General features: G+C 39.8%; 1 protein-coding gene across 2 annotated transcripts in view; it reads right to left on the reverse strand.

Moving 5' to 3' along the window:
* DENND2A (DENN domain containing 2A) overlaps positions 1-9,605 on the reverse strand; it is a 93,883-nt gene extending 84,278 nt beyond the window's left edge. For both annotated transcript variants that reach the window (XM_070756337.1, XM_070756336.1), the window contains exon 1: positions 9,368-9,605. The gene's annotated coding sequence lies outside the window, so the exon portion shown is untranslated. The remainder of the gene's footprint in view (positions 1-9,367) is intronic.
* Between the last annotated feature and the right edge of the window lie 6,678 nt (positions 9,606-16,283).

The following is a 16,283-nucleotide window of genomic DNA, read 5'->3' on the forward strand; positions in this document are numbered from 1 at the left end:
CTTGTTTAGCTGTCTCCAGCCACTTTCTAAATTCTTTTTATCGCCAAGAGAGCCCTTCCATTTTCCATACATTTACATTTAATTTTAACCCTTCCTTCCTCTCTTTAATGACAATCTCTGCAACTATATTTCTTCTCCATGGGTATTATAAATGCACAGTAGTTCTTGGCTTACAACCACAATGGAGCCCAAAATTTATCTTGTTATAGGTGAAAAGTTCTTAAGTGAATGTTGTCCCATTTTATAATCTTTGTCACAGTTGTTAAGAGAATCACTGCAGTTAAGCTCGACTACTGTAACGCTCTCTACATGGGGCTACCTTTGAAAAGTGTTCGGAAATTTCAGATCGTGCAGAATGCAGCTGCGAGAGCAATTATGGGCTTCTCTAAGTATGCCCATATCACTCCAACACTCCGCAGTCTGCATTGGTTGCCAATCAGTTTCCGGTCACAATTCAAAGTGTTGGTTATGACCTATAAAGCCCTTCATGGCACCGGACCAGAATATCTCCGGGACCGCCTTCTGCCGCACGAATCCACAGAGTTGGCCTTCTCTGGGTCCCGTCGACTAAACAATGCTGTCTGGCGGGACCCAGGGGAAGAGCCTTCTCTGTGGCGGCTCCGACCCTCTGGAACCAGCTCCCCCCTGAGATTAGGATTGCCCCCACCCTTCTTGCCTTTCGCAAAATCCTTAAAACCCACCTCTGCCATCAGGCATGGGGGAACTGAAACATCTCGCCCTTGCCCATGTTGTTTTGGTGTTAGATTGATTGTGTGCTTTTTTTTAAATATTCTGGGTTTGTTTTTTATGAATTTTTTAGCTTAAATTGTAATTGGATTGGTGGGTATTGGATTTGTTGTTATGTATTGTCTTTACCTTGTTGTGAGCCGCCCTGAGTTTGCGGAGAGGGGCGGCATATAAATCCAATAAATCAGATCAAATCAAACACAGTTGTTAAATGAATCTGGCTTCCCCACTGGTTTTGCTTATGAGAAGGTCGCAAAAGGTGATCACATAAATATGTGATAAATATAAATATGAATTCGTTGCCAAGCATTTGAATTTGGACCGTGTGACCATTGGGAATGCTGCAACTATCGTAAATATGAAAAACAATCATAACGACAGCTGCTAGAATACCTTATGCCCAACTCTGTAAAAATAAATGGATATCATCAGAAAATAATATAATTGATAAAATTTATAAATACGCTAAAATGGACAAAATGACCATGGAAATTAAGGGAAAAAACAATTGGGAATATTATAATACTTGGAATTTATGGTACAATTGGTTGGAGACTAGAAGTATGGAAAAGTGATACAATATGTAAAGGCATACCAAAACAAATAAACATATACAATGTAACGAACAACTTGCAAAGGTACTTTAAGTACAAACTGATTGACATAGAAATGTAAATATATCAATGCAAATATATAAAATGTAAAAATGGAAATACAAGGAAAAGATGAAATGGGTAAGATCTGTAAGAAAAGAAAAGAAATATATTGTGGTATATACACCTTCTTTTATTTACCGTATATTTTGTAAAACTTAATAAAGAAAACATTTAAAAAATGTAAAAAACAATCATAAGTCACTTTTTCAGTGCGCTGTAACTTCAAATGGTCACTAAATGAACTGTTGTAAGCCAAGGACTACCTATATTACCTGAGCAGAGACGACCCAAGAGACTGGCATCTTACTGCAGATACAACTCGGTTGTACCAAGAATACTAAGCAAGAGAAAGATTGTCTAGGTCAGTGTTTCCCAACCTTGGCAACTTGAAGATATTTGGACTTCAACTCCCAGAATTCCCCAGCCAGCGAATGCTGGCTGGGGAATTCTGGGAGTTGAAGTCCAAATATCTTCAAGTTGCCAAGGTTGGGGAACACTGGTCTAGGTCAGGGGTGTCCGCGAGCCGAATTCGGCTCACAGGGTTCTTAGATCTGGCCTGCAGGGCCACCCTGGAAACAGCGAAGGACTGGCCCATGGTGCCTCTTCCAGTGAAAATTGAGGTAAGGATGGCTGCGTGCAGCTCTCCTGACCTCCATTTTCAGCTGTGATTGTCCCCTCCAACCCTCTGCCAGCAAAAACAGACCTCGGGAGGGGAGGCACATGGCCCTCCACAGGCACCTCCTACACGAGTGATGTTGACCTGGCCACACCTACTCTGGCCACAGCCCCCCAGGCCCCCGAGGTCAAATATAACCCTGATGCAGCCCTCAATGAAATTTGAGTTCGATACCCCTGCTCTAGGTCAATTTCCCCACATAGAATTGGGATCGCAGCTTGCAAAAGTCATAGAACAGAACTTCCGGAACAGCATCTAGGACAGTGATGGTGAACCATTTTTTCCTCAGGTGCCAAAAGAGTGTGTGTGCGTGCTATCGCGCATGCATGAGTGACCACATCCATAATTCAATGCCTTCAAAAACAGCTTCCCAAATCACCCCCAGAAGCCCTCTGGAGGCCAGAAACGGCCTGTTTCCCAACTTCTGGCTCATGTTTTGCCCTCCCCAGGCTCCAAAGGATTCCCTGGAACCAGCTCCCCCCCAGAGATTAGAACTGCCCCACCCTCCTTGCCTTTTGTAAACTCCTTAAAACCCACCTCTGCCGTCAGGCATGGGGGAATTGAGACATCTCCCCCGGGCCTATACAATTCATGTATGGTATATTTGTGTGTATGTCTGCTTTAATAACGGTTTTTTTTAATGCTTTTAAATTATTAGATTTGTCTTGAATTGTTCTATTGTTGTGAGCTGCCCAGAATCTACGGAGAGGGGTGGCATACAAATCAAACAAACAAACAAACAAACAAACAAACAAACAAACAAATAAAACACCCTCCCACACCTCCCCAGAGACTCTCCGGAAGCCAAAAACGCCCTCCCAGAGCCTCTGTGTGAGCCAAAAATCAGCTGGCCAGCACACACATGCACATTGGAACTGAGCTAGGGCAACAGCTCACATGCCAGCAGATATGGCTCCCGTGTGCCACCTGTGGCACCCATGCCATAGGTTCGCCATCACTCATCTAGAAGAAGCTAAACATGTCTAGAAGGAGCTATTTACTATAGGTCTCAAAAAGCTTCCTCAAATTGCAGGCAAACCCTATCCTCAGGAAAGAAATTGCATATACCCAACCTAATACAATACTTGTTTGAGAAAATGAGCCAAATTTATCTTTTTCATGACATATCAGAGCAGAGGTATTCACTAAAGAGGACAGACTGGGACTTAAAAATAGGGTGAAAGAAACCAAAACATATGTACCGTAATTTATATTACATTCATAAAATATGCTTGAAATTCTGTGTATTTAATAATTTCCCCTTCTGTCACATTATTGTAATTTGTTGGCAACTGTTTGGGGATCCAGTCCTTGGGGAAATGGGGTGTGGCACACTCAGTAACTAGCTTGTGTATTTCTATGGTAGATTTCCTTTTAAAAAGCATACATCAGAAGCAAATATTGAAGGCTAATCAAAGCCAGCATCTGCTACAAGAGTGTCAACTTTTCTTCAGTTCAAGCATCTAATGGGCTTCATATCCTCACCATGTATTTTCTAAAATAGCAATGCCTCCATCTTAAATACACTTCTGCCTCTAAATTAAGGATTAAAATTATATTCCAGGATAAATAATTGTTCTGAAATGGCCAAAAAGATTCTGAATATCATGAAATATGGGCAAAATGGCACAGACGGATTGAGTTAAGAAATAGAAATAAAAAGATGTGTACATTATTACTGAAACACACTAACAAAGATGGTTTATGATCTGTAAAATGGAACAAATTGTGAGTTGAATTATTTGTGAAAATTTAATCAAGAAACTTTTTTTAAAAAGAAATAAAAAGATAACAAAAGATATATAACGTTTAGTAAAACAAAGAATATAAATATGTAAATATGAATGATTTGAATAGGGACTTTGTGATTGTATGAAATAATATGAATATTGCTGTAATTAATAAATATATTATTATAAGTATCCTATAATAATATACTTATCAATGCAGAAATACTTAATGTTTGCTGATATCACAAATTTTTTGTTGCTGTTTTCCCCCCTTTGCCTGTCTTTTGTTGGTATTTATTTGTCTGTTTTAAAATATAATTGAAAACTAATAAAAAAAAATCCCAAAAAATATATATATTCCAGGATATCAAACAAAGCACAAAGCATATATCTGAAAATGAAAAAAAATGAGGCAACTAAGACCTGTAGAAAGATAAAGAGAGAAATTGGAATTGTGTTAGCTTCTTTCTTCTCACTCTGTTGCATCCCACCCCACCTCACCCCATTTACACACAGAGAGAGACATTCTTTCCTCTAAGGTTATAATTTAGTGGAAAAATATGTCTTTCTGTTGTTCTACTTAGGCATCTGGTGCTAGAAATTTAAAACATTTCACAAAGTTATGGAACATTTCATAGCTACATCCAAGCAGCTCTGACACAAGGCAACAAATATCACAATAATAAAAAAAACACTGTCATTTCCAAATGCACACAATATTTGGAGGCAAGTCTCAAATCAAAACACTGCCATATTTCCATAGCTGAAAAGCTAAGTGGCAATTGCCAGACGGCAACTATTTACAAACAATCATCGCCCGAAATGCACCATCTCCTCATTATTCAGTGATTCTCCATTTCACTATGGAAGTATGATTGGAATCTAGATTTGTCCTTATCTACCAATAGACAAGCCTGATGAGGTTGTGAGCAGGAATGTGTGTGTCAGAATACCCGCATGTGTGACAGAAACATACACAAGAATGTACAGGTTGCTCATGAGGGTTTAAAACTGTCACCACAAAACTTATTTTTCCATCTTTTTCCATCTTTGCATGTGTGTGAATGTGTGTGTGTGGAGTTCTTAGTGGTCTCTGACCTTGGTTACTTGCAGACATTTCACCACCGCCAACTAAGTAACACCAGCACTTTAAGTTGGTATAAAGTTTGCTCCTTGTTTATATACAGTAGTTTGCCTTGTCATTATTGGTGAGGATGTGACTCAGTTCAGGTATCAGGCTAGAAATTCAGAGGCCATGAGTTATTTTATTTTATATTTTATTTTATTTTATTTTATTTTATTTTATTTATTTTATTTTATTTTATTTTATTTTATTATTTTATTTTATTTTATTTTCTTACTCACTCACTCACTTATTTATTTAGTCAAGTAAGTATTGGTAGTATACAAAAATATAACAATATTTATATACATGATACTAGTAAGAGAAACATTAGAACAGGGAACAGAAGGCACGCTGGTGCACTTATGCACGCCCCTTACTGACCTCTTAGGAATTGGGTGAGGTCAACAGTGAATAGTCTAAGGGTAAAGTTTTGGGGGTTAGGTGACAATACTACAGAGTCAGGTAGTGAGTTCCATACATACTGAAGTTGTATTTCCTGCAGTCGAGTTTAGAGTGGTTTACTTTAAGTTTGTATTGTTGTGTGCCCATGTGTTGTTGTGGTTGAAGCTGGAGTAGTCACTGACAGGAAGGACCTTGTAGTAGATGATTTTATGGCTTACTTTGGCCACAAAATCAGCTAGGTGACCTTGGGCTAGACACTTTCTCTCAGCCCAAGAAAGCAGGCAATGGCACGCCACTTCGCAAGCTTTTCTAAGAAAACTGCAGGGACTTGCACAGAAAGTCTCTCAGAATCAGACACGCGTGAAGGATTGAACAAAGAAAAAGGTTCTTTGATTGAAGTATTGTTTTCTGCTTGTTTGTCTGATATTTAATCCCTGCTTATCTGTTTATTGGCTGAACAAAGCAAAAAAAAAAAGGTTTTCCCAACTAGGGTATTATTATTTTTTGCTTGTTTGTTTGGTGTTAATCTCTGCTTTATCTAGGTGCTGAAGTGGATGTACTGTGGTCCGTTTCTTTCTTAGCTTTTTAAATTATCTCACTTGAATGATATGTAAAAGTGGTTTATTTCTATGTGTCTATTCACCCCACCCTCAATAATACTAATGATGTTCCCTAGTCGGGTAATGAAAGGCCTGCAGGCAACCAAGCTCTGAGAGTAGCAAGGGCTCCACCCTTCAGCTAGGACAGTGGTTCTCAACCTTTCTAATGCCGCGACCCCTTAATACAGTTCCTCATATTGTGGTGACCCCCAACCATAAGTCTAGTGCCAATTCTTCCAACAGAGCTTTAAGCTGATTGGCAGGAAGGACAGAGGGACACCCCCAATGTCAAGGCCTGATTGGTCAGATTGTAAAAGTATGTTCCAAGGTGCCAGAATAGAAGCTTTAGTTCCTATCACCATGGGAAATTTGTCTTTTCCTATGGTCTTAGGACTTAGGCGACCCATTAAAAGGCCGTTCAACCTCCAAAGGGGTCCTGACCCCCAAGTTGAGAACCAATGAGCTAGGAGCTAGATACATTCCCCTCTATGAAATCATTTTCCTTAAGAAATAGAAGATTATCCAACAACCTTCATCAAACAAGAAACAGCTAAGAATCTGTAATCAATAATTTTCCACCCCTTTACACTTCATGTATTTACTACTCTTTCAAAGCAAGGCATTATCCACCTTAAAGAATTTTCTCTCATTCTCTTACTACAGCTCCTTAGATATTTGTGAAACTTTTCTCCTTTCCAATTTGAATGAACACTGTATGTGTGTACACTTTATGTACACTTTATGTACATATTCCTTTTATGTTCACTGAGAGCATATGCCCCCATGAAAAATTGAGCCGCCCAGAATCCCTTGGGAGTTGGGCAGCTTACAAATCCGAATAATAATAAATAAATAAATAATTCCTTGTATGTCCAATCAGATTTGGCCAACAAAGAATTGTTCTGTTCTCTTCTATTCTGATACACCATTACTCCCCCTTTGGTCTTTTTGAAAGCATCACAAAGGTCAAATGAATTATTTAACATAGGCCAAATTTTATAGAAAATCCTAGAGCTAGAGGTATAACAAGCAGGAAGAGGGAGATTATGATCCCGCTATATAGAATGCTGGTGAGACCACATTTGGAATACTGTGTTCAGTTCTGGAGACCTCACCTACAAAAAGATATTGACAAAATTGAACGGGTCCAAAGACGGGCTACAAGAATGGTGGAAGGTCTTAAGTATAAAACGTATCAGGAAAGACTTAATGAACTCAATCTGTATAGTCTGGAGGACAGAAGGAAAAGGGGGGACATGATCGAAACATTTAAATATATTAAAGGGTTAAATAAGGTCCAGGAGGGAAGTGTTTTTAATAGGAAAGTGAACACAAGAACAAGGGGACACAATCTGAGGTTAGTTGGGGGAAAGATCAAAAGCAACATGAGAAAATATTATTTTACTGAAAGAGTAGTAGATCCTTGGAACAAACTTCCAGCAGACGTGGTAGATAAATCCACAGTAACTGAATTTAAACATGCCTGGGATAAACATATATCCATCCTAAGATAAAATACAGAAAATAGTATAAGGGCAGACTAGATGGACCATGGGGTCTTTTTCTGCCGTCAGACTTCTATGTTTCTATGTTTCTAGAGTGAGCTTGATAAATGTGGCTCGGAGGGAAGTCCCATTCCATGGGGGCAGGGGAGGCTTACTTTGACACCCCAAGGTACTGTAGCAAAGTATTGCATGCATTGGCATTCTTCAGTCTCGGAAAGACCACAGTATCATGCTCTGGCCTCCCCAGAGCACTTTTGTAGCAAAGTACAAATGAGTTAAATAGAGTTCAATCGAATAGGTCTGTAGCAAAACCAGCCAAACCCCAGAATTGCTTTTTAAAAAAAGATTCCTAAGAAAGTTTCCGCATCTTTGTGGGCGCTGCTTGTGCAAGCACAGAATCAAGGACTGGGACTACTACCCTACCTGGACAAAATGGTATAAATGGACACAAAAAGAGAAATACAAAACAACAGTAAGAGACGGACGGAAAAAGAAAAGAATATCAAAAATAACTCTATATACAACGTATAAATATATAATACATTGATATGAATGTAAATAATATAAGCAGTCTTCCAGTATCTCAGAGGTTGCCACAAAGGAGGAGTCAACCTATTTTCCAAAGCTCCTGAGGGTAGAACATGAAGTAATGGGTGGAAATTAAACAAGAAGAGAAATAACTTAGAATTAAAGAGAAATTTTCTAATAGTCAGAACGGTTGATCAGTAGAACAGCTTGCCTCCAGAAGTTGTGAATACTCCAACACTGGAAGTTTTTAACACTGTCTGAAGTAGTGTAGGGTTTCCTGCCTAAGCAGGGGGTTGGACTAGAAGACCTCCAAGGTCCCTTCAAACTCTGTTATTATTATTATTATAAGTCTGCACTACTACTATTACTAGTTTTTTCTCATCATTCCTATCACCTTCAACTTATGACTGTGTGACTGTAACTTGCTGCTTGTATCCTTAAGATTTTTATTAATATTGATTGTTTCCTAATTGCTTATTTGACTCCTATGACAATCATTACATGTGGTACCTCATGATTCTTGACAAATGTATATTTTCTTTTATGTACACTGAGAGCATCTGCACCAAAGACAAATTCCGTGTGTGCCCAATCACACTTGGCCAATAAAGAATTATATTCTAAGGTCCCTTCCAACTCTGTATTATTATTGTTATTATTATTATCATCATCATCATCATCATCATTATATGGATGTTGACCCACCTGAAAATATTAAGATGTAAATATTTTTTTTAAATCAATTAAAAATATGGCAGGTCGAGGGGGGGAGAGAAATCCCAAAAAAGCCTCCCCCTCGATCAAGCAAACCCCTTCCATGTACCTCGCAGTTTAACTTAACAATTTCCAGCCGGAGCGCCTCGCATCTATTCGCAAAGCCAGTCACTCCTTTCTCGCCTCCGGGGGAATCCGAGGCACCCAAACCAGCCTCTTTTTCTATCCCACGTCCCGCCTCTCCATTCTCTGGAGAGGCCGGACAACCCGTCAATGTCGTCCCCCTCCCCGAACGCGGGGCCCGAATTTCACCCCCCCCAACCTTTCTGGTCTTTCCACCCGCGACCTTTATCGCCCCCTCCCTCCCCCGGTTATTTCTGCGCCTCAGTTCGCGCATTTCCGCGCGTAAAAGACCTCGCGCGCCCCCCACTTCTCCAGCGCGGCTTTTTTCACCCAGCAACACAGAGAGAGAGAGAGAGAAAGAAAGAGAGAGAGATACGCACACACACACCGCGCCTCGTATCAATCCCACCACCAGCCACATTTTCCCGCGCGGAGGGGAAAATAACCAAATAACACCCCCCCCCCCCTCCGCTTCTTCCCAAAGAGTCTGAGGGGAATTCCTCCTCAGCCGCCCCCCTCCCTCCGTTTCCCGCCTCCCTCGGCGCGAGGTCGCCCACTTACTCGGCTCCCCGGAGTTCCGCGGGCTGCTGGCCGTCCTCATCCTGAGGCGCTCCGACGGCAGCGGGGCCTCGGGTCGCATAGCTCGCTCGCCTCCCCTTCCCCTTTTTTTCTCCCCCTCCCTTTTGTCAGCCCGAGGACCCGCCTCTCCCTCCCGCGCTCCTCCGGGTCTCGGCGAACTGGCCCTCCTCGTCCGCTGCGAGGGTCCCCCCTCCGTTTCCCCGCAGCTGCTTCCTCGCCCGGATTTCGCTCGTCTTTCGGCGGCCGTTTCCTCCCCGCGAGCATCGGCTGCTTGGGCGCCCCCGCCCCCCAACCCACCCACCCAGCCAGCCCCGAACGTGCGGCGCTCTCTCGATCCCTTTCAAAGCTTTAGGATGTTAATACCGCCCCACCTCTTTCTTTCTTTCTTTCTTTCTTTCTTTATTTCTTTCTTTCTTTCCTTCCTTCCTTTTTTTCTTCCTTTTCGTTCTTTCGCTCTCTCTCTTTCTCTTCCTTCCTTTTTGTTCTTTATCTCTCTCTTTCTCTTCCTTCCTTCCTTCCTTCCTTTTTGTTCTTTTTCTTTCTTTTTCTCTCTTTCTTTTCCTTCCTTCCTTTTTGTTCTTTTTCTTTCTTTCTTTCTTTCTTTCTTTCTCTTTTTCTTTCTTCTTTCCTTCCCTTTTGTTCTTTTAATCTCTTTCTTCCTTCCTTTTTGTTCTTTTAATCCCTTCCTTCCTTCCCTTTCATTCTTTTTCTCCCCCCTCTCTTTTTCTTCTTCCTTCCTTCCTTTCTTTCCCCTCAGCCTCTTCCCGCTCCCCCTCCCTCCTGTGAAGCTTTTTCTTCCCACCCACTCCTCCCTGGCCTGACCCATCTTGACTCCCTTCCAGTGAGCTAATCTACTGCTGGCTGAAAAACAGGCCCTGTTTCTATGGAAACGCCGGATACAGGAGAGGGGGGTCCTGGTGGGGCTTGGGAGATGTTTGGGATCCCTGAGTGGGAAAAAAAGTGAGGATGCGCTGAAGAGGGGGGCGTCTCAATTCTGCTGGCTTTTGCTCTTTAATAAAGAAAGGGAAATCTTGGGGGGGGCGGGTTTAAGAAAAAATTCTCCCAGGTGTGTTTCTGCTGTGTTTCAGCCTTGTGGGACTGAAAGCAGAAGAATTAAAATAATACAATAGGCTAAGTTAGCTTCACTGCAGTTTGCGGAATAAACCATAATTGCCTGGATTCACCCAGCTAGGGAGTTGGGTGGCATACAAATTGAATTAAACAAACAAACAAACAAACATTCCTAATCAGAAATCATGTTTACACAACTCAATTGCCAAGTTTATTCTGCCTTTTGGCTTCCTGTTCTTTATCCTGTCCCAATGAATGTTACACAATTGCATCCATACCTATTAACTGAATTATTGCATGAAGATATCTAACAGTGGTTGGTTGGTTGGTTGGTTGGTTGGTTGGTTGGTTGGTTGGTTGGTTGGTTGGTTGGTTGGTTGGTTGGTTGGTTGGTTGGTTGGTTGGTTGGTTTGATTGATTGATTTCTATGCCACCCTTCTCCTGGTTTATTGAAAAGTACAATTAGTATAATTACAAATCACACACAAACCCAAATTTATAGAATAGAATCCTTTATTGGCCAAGTGTGATTGGACGCACAAGGAATTTGTCTTCAGTGCAGATGCTCTCAGTGTACATAAAAGAAAAAGATACATTTGTCAAGAATCATTAGGTACAAGACTTAATGATTGTCATAGGAGTCCAATAAGCAATGAGAAAACAGTCAATATTAATAAAAATCTTAAGGATACAAGCAACAAGTTACAGTCATACAGTCCTAAGTGGGAGGAAAAGGATGATATTGCCTAATATAAGGCATCCCCCGAAAGTAAGATGTAGGAGACGTTTCATTTCACAGCATTCCGGAACAGAACATATATAACATATATTTGAAGAAAGTATAATTGTTGCACATGGAAATAATGGTACGACAGTGGTAAGAAATTCTTGATAGGATTCACAGTTTGTCTGGTTATGCTGGTTTGTGATGACAACTACTGTACAGTATATAATAAATGTTCTTTTTTTTTTTGTTCAGCAATAAATATGAATTCTTCTTCATTGAAAAATAAGACATCCCCTGAAAATAAGACGCAGCACATCTTTGGGATCAAATATTAATATAAGACGCTGTCTTATTTTCGGGGAAACAGGGTATGCATTAGCATTACTAACAGTATATATATATATATGTAATTCGTTTCTAGGTGACCTCATAGTTTTCATTTCAAAACAAATTTGTGATTGTACATCATGAGGATGATGTTGTCCATATGTCAAATAACATTTTGTATGTCGAAGGAAATGGATTAAAACCCTTTTTGCTTTAATAATTTCAAGAAATCACTGTTCATTTACAAGGAATCATTTACTCTTTCTCTTTATCACTTATTGTGGGAGCAAAAGAAGAGATCTGTCTGTTGTAAAGGTTTGTGCAAATACATCAAGCACATTTTTCACCATCATTATCACTAGCTATAATGTTTTGACCTTCAGTGCTTTCTATTTTAGTTAGCACAGTTTATTCATACACTCGCCCATCTAAAGAGATGTGACCTAATCCATCCAATTCACCCAGACTAAAAATTAGTTAATTAATTAATACAGTGTTCCCTCGATTTTCGTGGGTTCGAATTTCGCGAATAGCCTATACCACGGTTTTTCAAAAAATATTAATTAAAAAAAACTTCGCGGTTTTTTCCCTATACCACGGTTTTTCCCACCATATGTCATCACCAAACTAATAATTTTTGCAAATGAATAACAAAAAAAATAATTATTGTTAATAAATAATTATGTTTATAAATATCAGGATCACTAAGTGTCTTATTCAATGGTGAGTACCAGTAATAATGGTGAGTAAATGGTTGTTAAGGGAATGGGAAATAGTAATTTAGGGGTTTAAAGTGTTAAGGGATGGCTTTTGATACTGTTCATAGCCAAAAATGATGTATTTACTTCCGCATCTCTACTTCGTGGAAATTCGACTTTCGCGGGCGGTCTCGGAACGCATCCCCCGCGGAAATCGAGGGAACACTGTATAGGTAGACCTCAATTTAAAACTCATCATGTAATGACCATTCAAAGTTACAACAGCACTGAAAAAGTGACTTCCAATCAGTGCTCACACTTAACAATCATTGCATCATCTCCATGGTCATGTGATCAAAATCCAGGTGCTTGTTTTGTGAAATCTGCAGCATCCCAGGGGCATGTGATTGCCATTTGCAATCTTTCCCGCTAGCTTCTGGCGGGAAAGTCAATGGGAGAAGCCGGATTTTCTTAACACCATGTGATTCATTTAATTCAGGGGTGTCAAACTCACAGCCCGGATGTGTCAAGCACTGGCCCCGCCCATCCCCAGTTTAGTGAAAGGGGGGGAAGTCAATACATCACGTGATGACAATGTGACAGGTGAGTTTGACACCTCTGACGTAACTGATATGGTTCACTTAACCATGGCAAAAATGGTCAAAACACTTCTGGTTTTTTTACACATTGCCTCTTTCAACTACCAGGGGACAATTAAGTAAAAGCTGCTCCTTTTGGGTCAGGAAATCCTGACCCAAAGGAGCATTAGAGGTTACTTCTATTCAATAAGACCGTATTCTAGAACAATCTCTATGTAAGTTCTGTGACTGCCACCTACTGAGCAAGGAATAAATTACATAAGTTACAGTGTTCCCTCGATTTTCGCGGGGGATGCGTTCCGAGACTGCCCACGAAAGTCGAATTTCCGCGAAGTAGAGATGCGGAAGTAAATACACTATTTTTGGCTATGAACAGTATCACAAGCCTTCCCTTAACACTTTAAACCCCTAAAGTGCAATTTCCCATTCCCTTAGCAACCATTTAGATCATTACTCACCATGTTTATTTATTAAAGTTTATTTAAAAAATATTTATTAAAGTCGGATGAAAGTTTGGCGATGACATATGACGTCATCGGGCGGGAAAAACTGTGGTATAGGGGGAAAAACCCGCAAAGTATTTTTTAATTAATATTTTTTTAAAAACCGTGGTATAGACTTTTCACGAAGTTTGAACCCACGAAAATCGAGGGAACACTGTACATGTTGTTGCAGAAAAAGCAATTGCTGCCAACCTGCCTTCCATTGAGGACCTGTATACTGTACAAGTCAAAAAGAGGGTGGGGAAAATATTTACTGACCCCTCGCATCCTGGACACAAATTGTTTCAACTCCTATCCTCAAAACCTCGCTACAGAGCACTGCAAAACAAGACAATTAGACACAAGAACAGTTTTTTCCCGAATGCTATCACTCTACTAAACAAATAATTCCCTCAACACTACCAAACTTTTTTACTAAGTCTGCAGTACTATTTCTACTAGTTGTTTCTCATCATTCCTATCACCCTTTTCCTTCCATTTAGGACTGTATGACTAACTTGTTGCTTGTTTCCTTAAATTTTTTATTAATATCGATTGTTTCTTCATTGCTTATTTGACCCCCATAACAATCATTGTGTTGTAACACATGATTCTTGACAAATCTATATTTTCTTTTATGTACACTGACAGCATATGCACCAAAGACAAATTCCTTGTGTGTGCAATCACACTTGGCCAATAATTTTTTTAATGTTCTATTCTAATTGGGGCCCGAATCTTTCCATTTGAGCTGACCAACTGGCCTCTTTCTCAAGAAAAATTGAAAATTATTCTGTGGCATGGAATACCCAACAACCTCAGTCACCAAAGTCCAAAATGGCCATCCTTGTATGAAGGTGATAGCCCTTCAATTTATGTTTATCCCTTCATCCTCAAAGCTGCTCAGTTTAGACATCAACAAGGGGAGGTTACATTTTCCAGAGGATTAAATGTCTAGCAGGCATTGGGTACCTCCTGAAACAAAAGAGAGAAATAATTATCCTGGTGGGGGTTAGAGTAGAAAATGTGTTATCTCACAGGTTATAATAGTAAATAGAGTTAGCTTGTCTAAGTCCCTTGTCTAGGTGTTAATTTAAAAAATGCATGTCAAACACAGGGTAGCTGCCACCACCACCCCCAATTTACACAGTCAAATTTCATTAGATAATAGATCAAGGTTATCTGGATGGTACTTGACTAGCAAGGGCTGGATTGGAAAATTCTTTTTTTTTTAAAAAGTTTTTATTTACAAATATACAATGAATACATAAAAGACATATAATGACAATTGACAGTTAAAACATGGCACATTACATAGGCAGTAGTCGTGTGTTTGAACCATAGGTCAAAATATAAAAACAAAACAATCAATGAACATACAAACTTACAAGGAAAAGAAGGAAAGAAAGGGAAGAAGAAGAAAAAAAGGAAGAAAGAATGGGTGGGTGTGCGGTGGAGCTGTGTTAAAAATATGAACTAGTTTTAATTTCAGCAGCTCATTTCCTTACATCAAAATTTGGTAGTATGGATAAGTAAAAGCGGGCGTTGAATAAATCACGGTAAAGAGATTTTGAAAACAAAAGGTTCATTCCATTTTTAAATATCGATATCTCTTACAACTATTGAAAAGAAAGGGAAAAGTTTTATACCAGATTTGTATCTGTTCAAATATATGCAATTCATATCATTTGTTAAGCGAGTTGTTCTCTTTTTTTTAACCAACAGTAGAAAGGGTCCCAGCAATTATTAAATGAAGACTCAGTTTCATTTCTAATTACCATAGTTAACTTGGTCATCTCTGCACAATATGTAATTTTCCTTATTATTAAGTCATCTTGGGGTATATCTTCGTTTTTCCACCATTGTGCGAAGGTTAATCTAGCTGCAGTGGTTATATGAATAATTAAATGTATTTGATTTTTGGGTAGATTTTGTCTTAGGATATCTAAAAGGAAGCATTCCGGGGTTTTTTCTATTTTCGAATTTAACATTTCCTCTATCCAGAGTGATTGGAAAATTCTTGTTGGATTGCAGCTCTTGGAACATGATCACATTCTTTCATCACTAGGCGATTTTTAAGCTGACAACATTTCAGAAATATTTTAGGATCCAACATTAAATATCATAGACAAAAAGTCATTGTGTCAGCTACTTCTAGTATTTTTGCCTCAAGGATGTTGAAGCTTTACAAAACATAAAACTAGCCTTTCATTTTAAAAAAATGAAATTATTTACAAATAAACACAATAATTGGGATCCTATGTTTCTTGGCCTACAATATGCTAAATATATGCAATATTTAGACTCCAGTGCCACACATTGACTAAGTGTTGGTCGAGAAGAATAGCATAGAGTTATTTCCATTGTGTTTAGCTTGGGTAGAAATCTGGCACAAACTGCAACAACGAAAAGTGATAAAATTGGCAATATCCTGATCCAAAGCTGTTCTGTCTGGGTCACTCCAGAAGCCAATACCAACCCAAAAAGAGAAGCCAGACACACTGGTAAAAGGCAAAGGCAGTTTTATAAAATTCAAGAAAAACACAGGTAACAGAAAATGTCCTTACAAACAGGAAAATGCTGTATCTTCAGATATATTCACGAAGGCCAAAAGTCCATGCAGCAATACAGAATTCTTGCTGCCAAGCCAAGGCTGTAGATAGCAGACCTATACCTCCCACGGATCTTCCAAAGCTGCTGGGCCACAAGCCAGGAACAGAGACGCCGAGAAACAAGACAGGATAACGCCACGCCAAGCTGATAACACTCCACATGGCTTAAAGGGCTTGCCTGCCTTTTAAACCCTGCTGATGAGTACTACACCCAAACCCATCTGTTTCTACTTCAATGGTGAAAATATCTCTTTAACTGCTTCTTTCGTTGCTCTGAACGTCGCTGTCTCATGTCAATGACAGCTTGTGCGTCATCACCTAATGACTCCAAGCTACTGGCTGGGGAGAGCCCCCCCCACGGGGCTCTCATGCTGTTCGCCTT

The sequence above is a fragment of the Erythrolamprus reginae genome, chromosome 6 (genome assembly GCF_031021105.1).
Source record: "Erythrolamprus reginae isolate rEryReg1 chromosome 6, rEryReg1.hap1, whole genome shotgun sequence".
Lineage (NCBI taxonomy): Eukaryota > Metazoa > Chordata > Lepidosauria > Squamata > Dipsadidae > Erythrolamprus > Erythrolamprus reginae.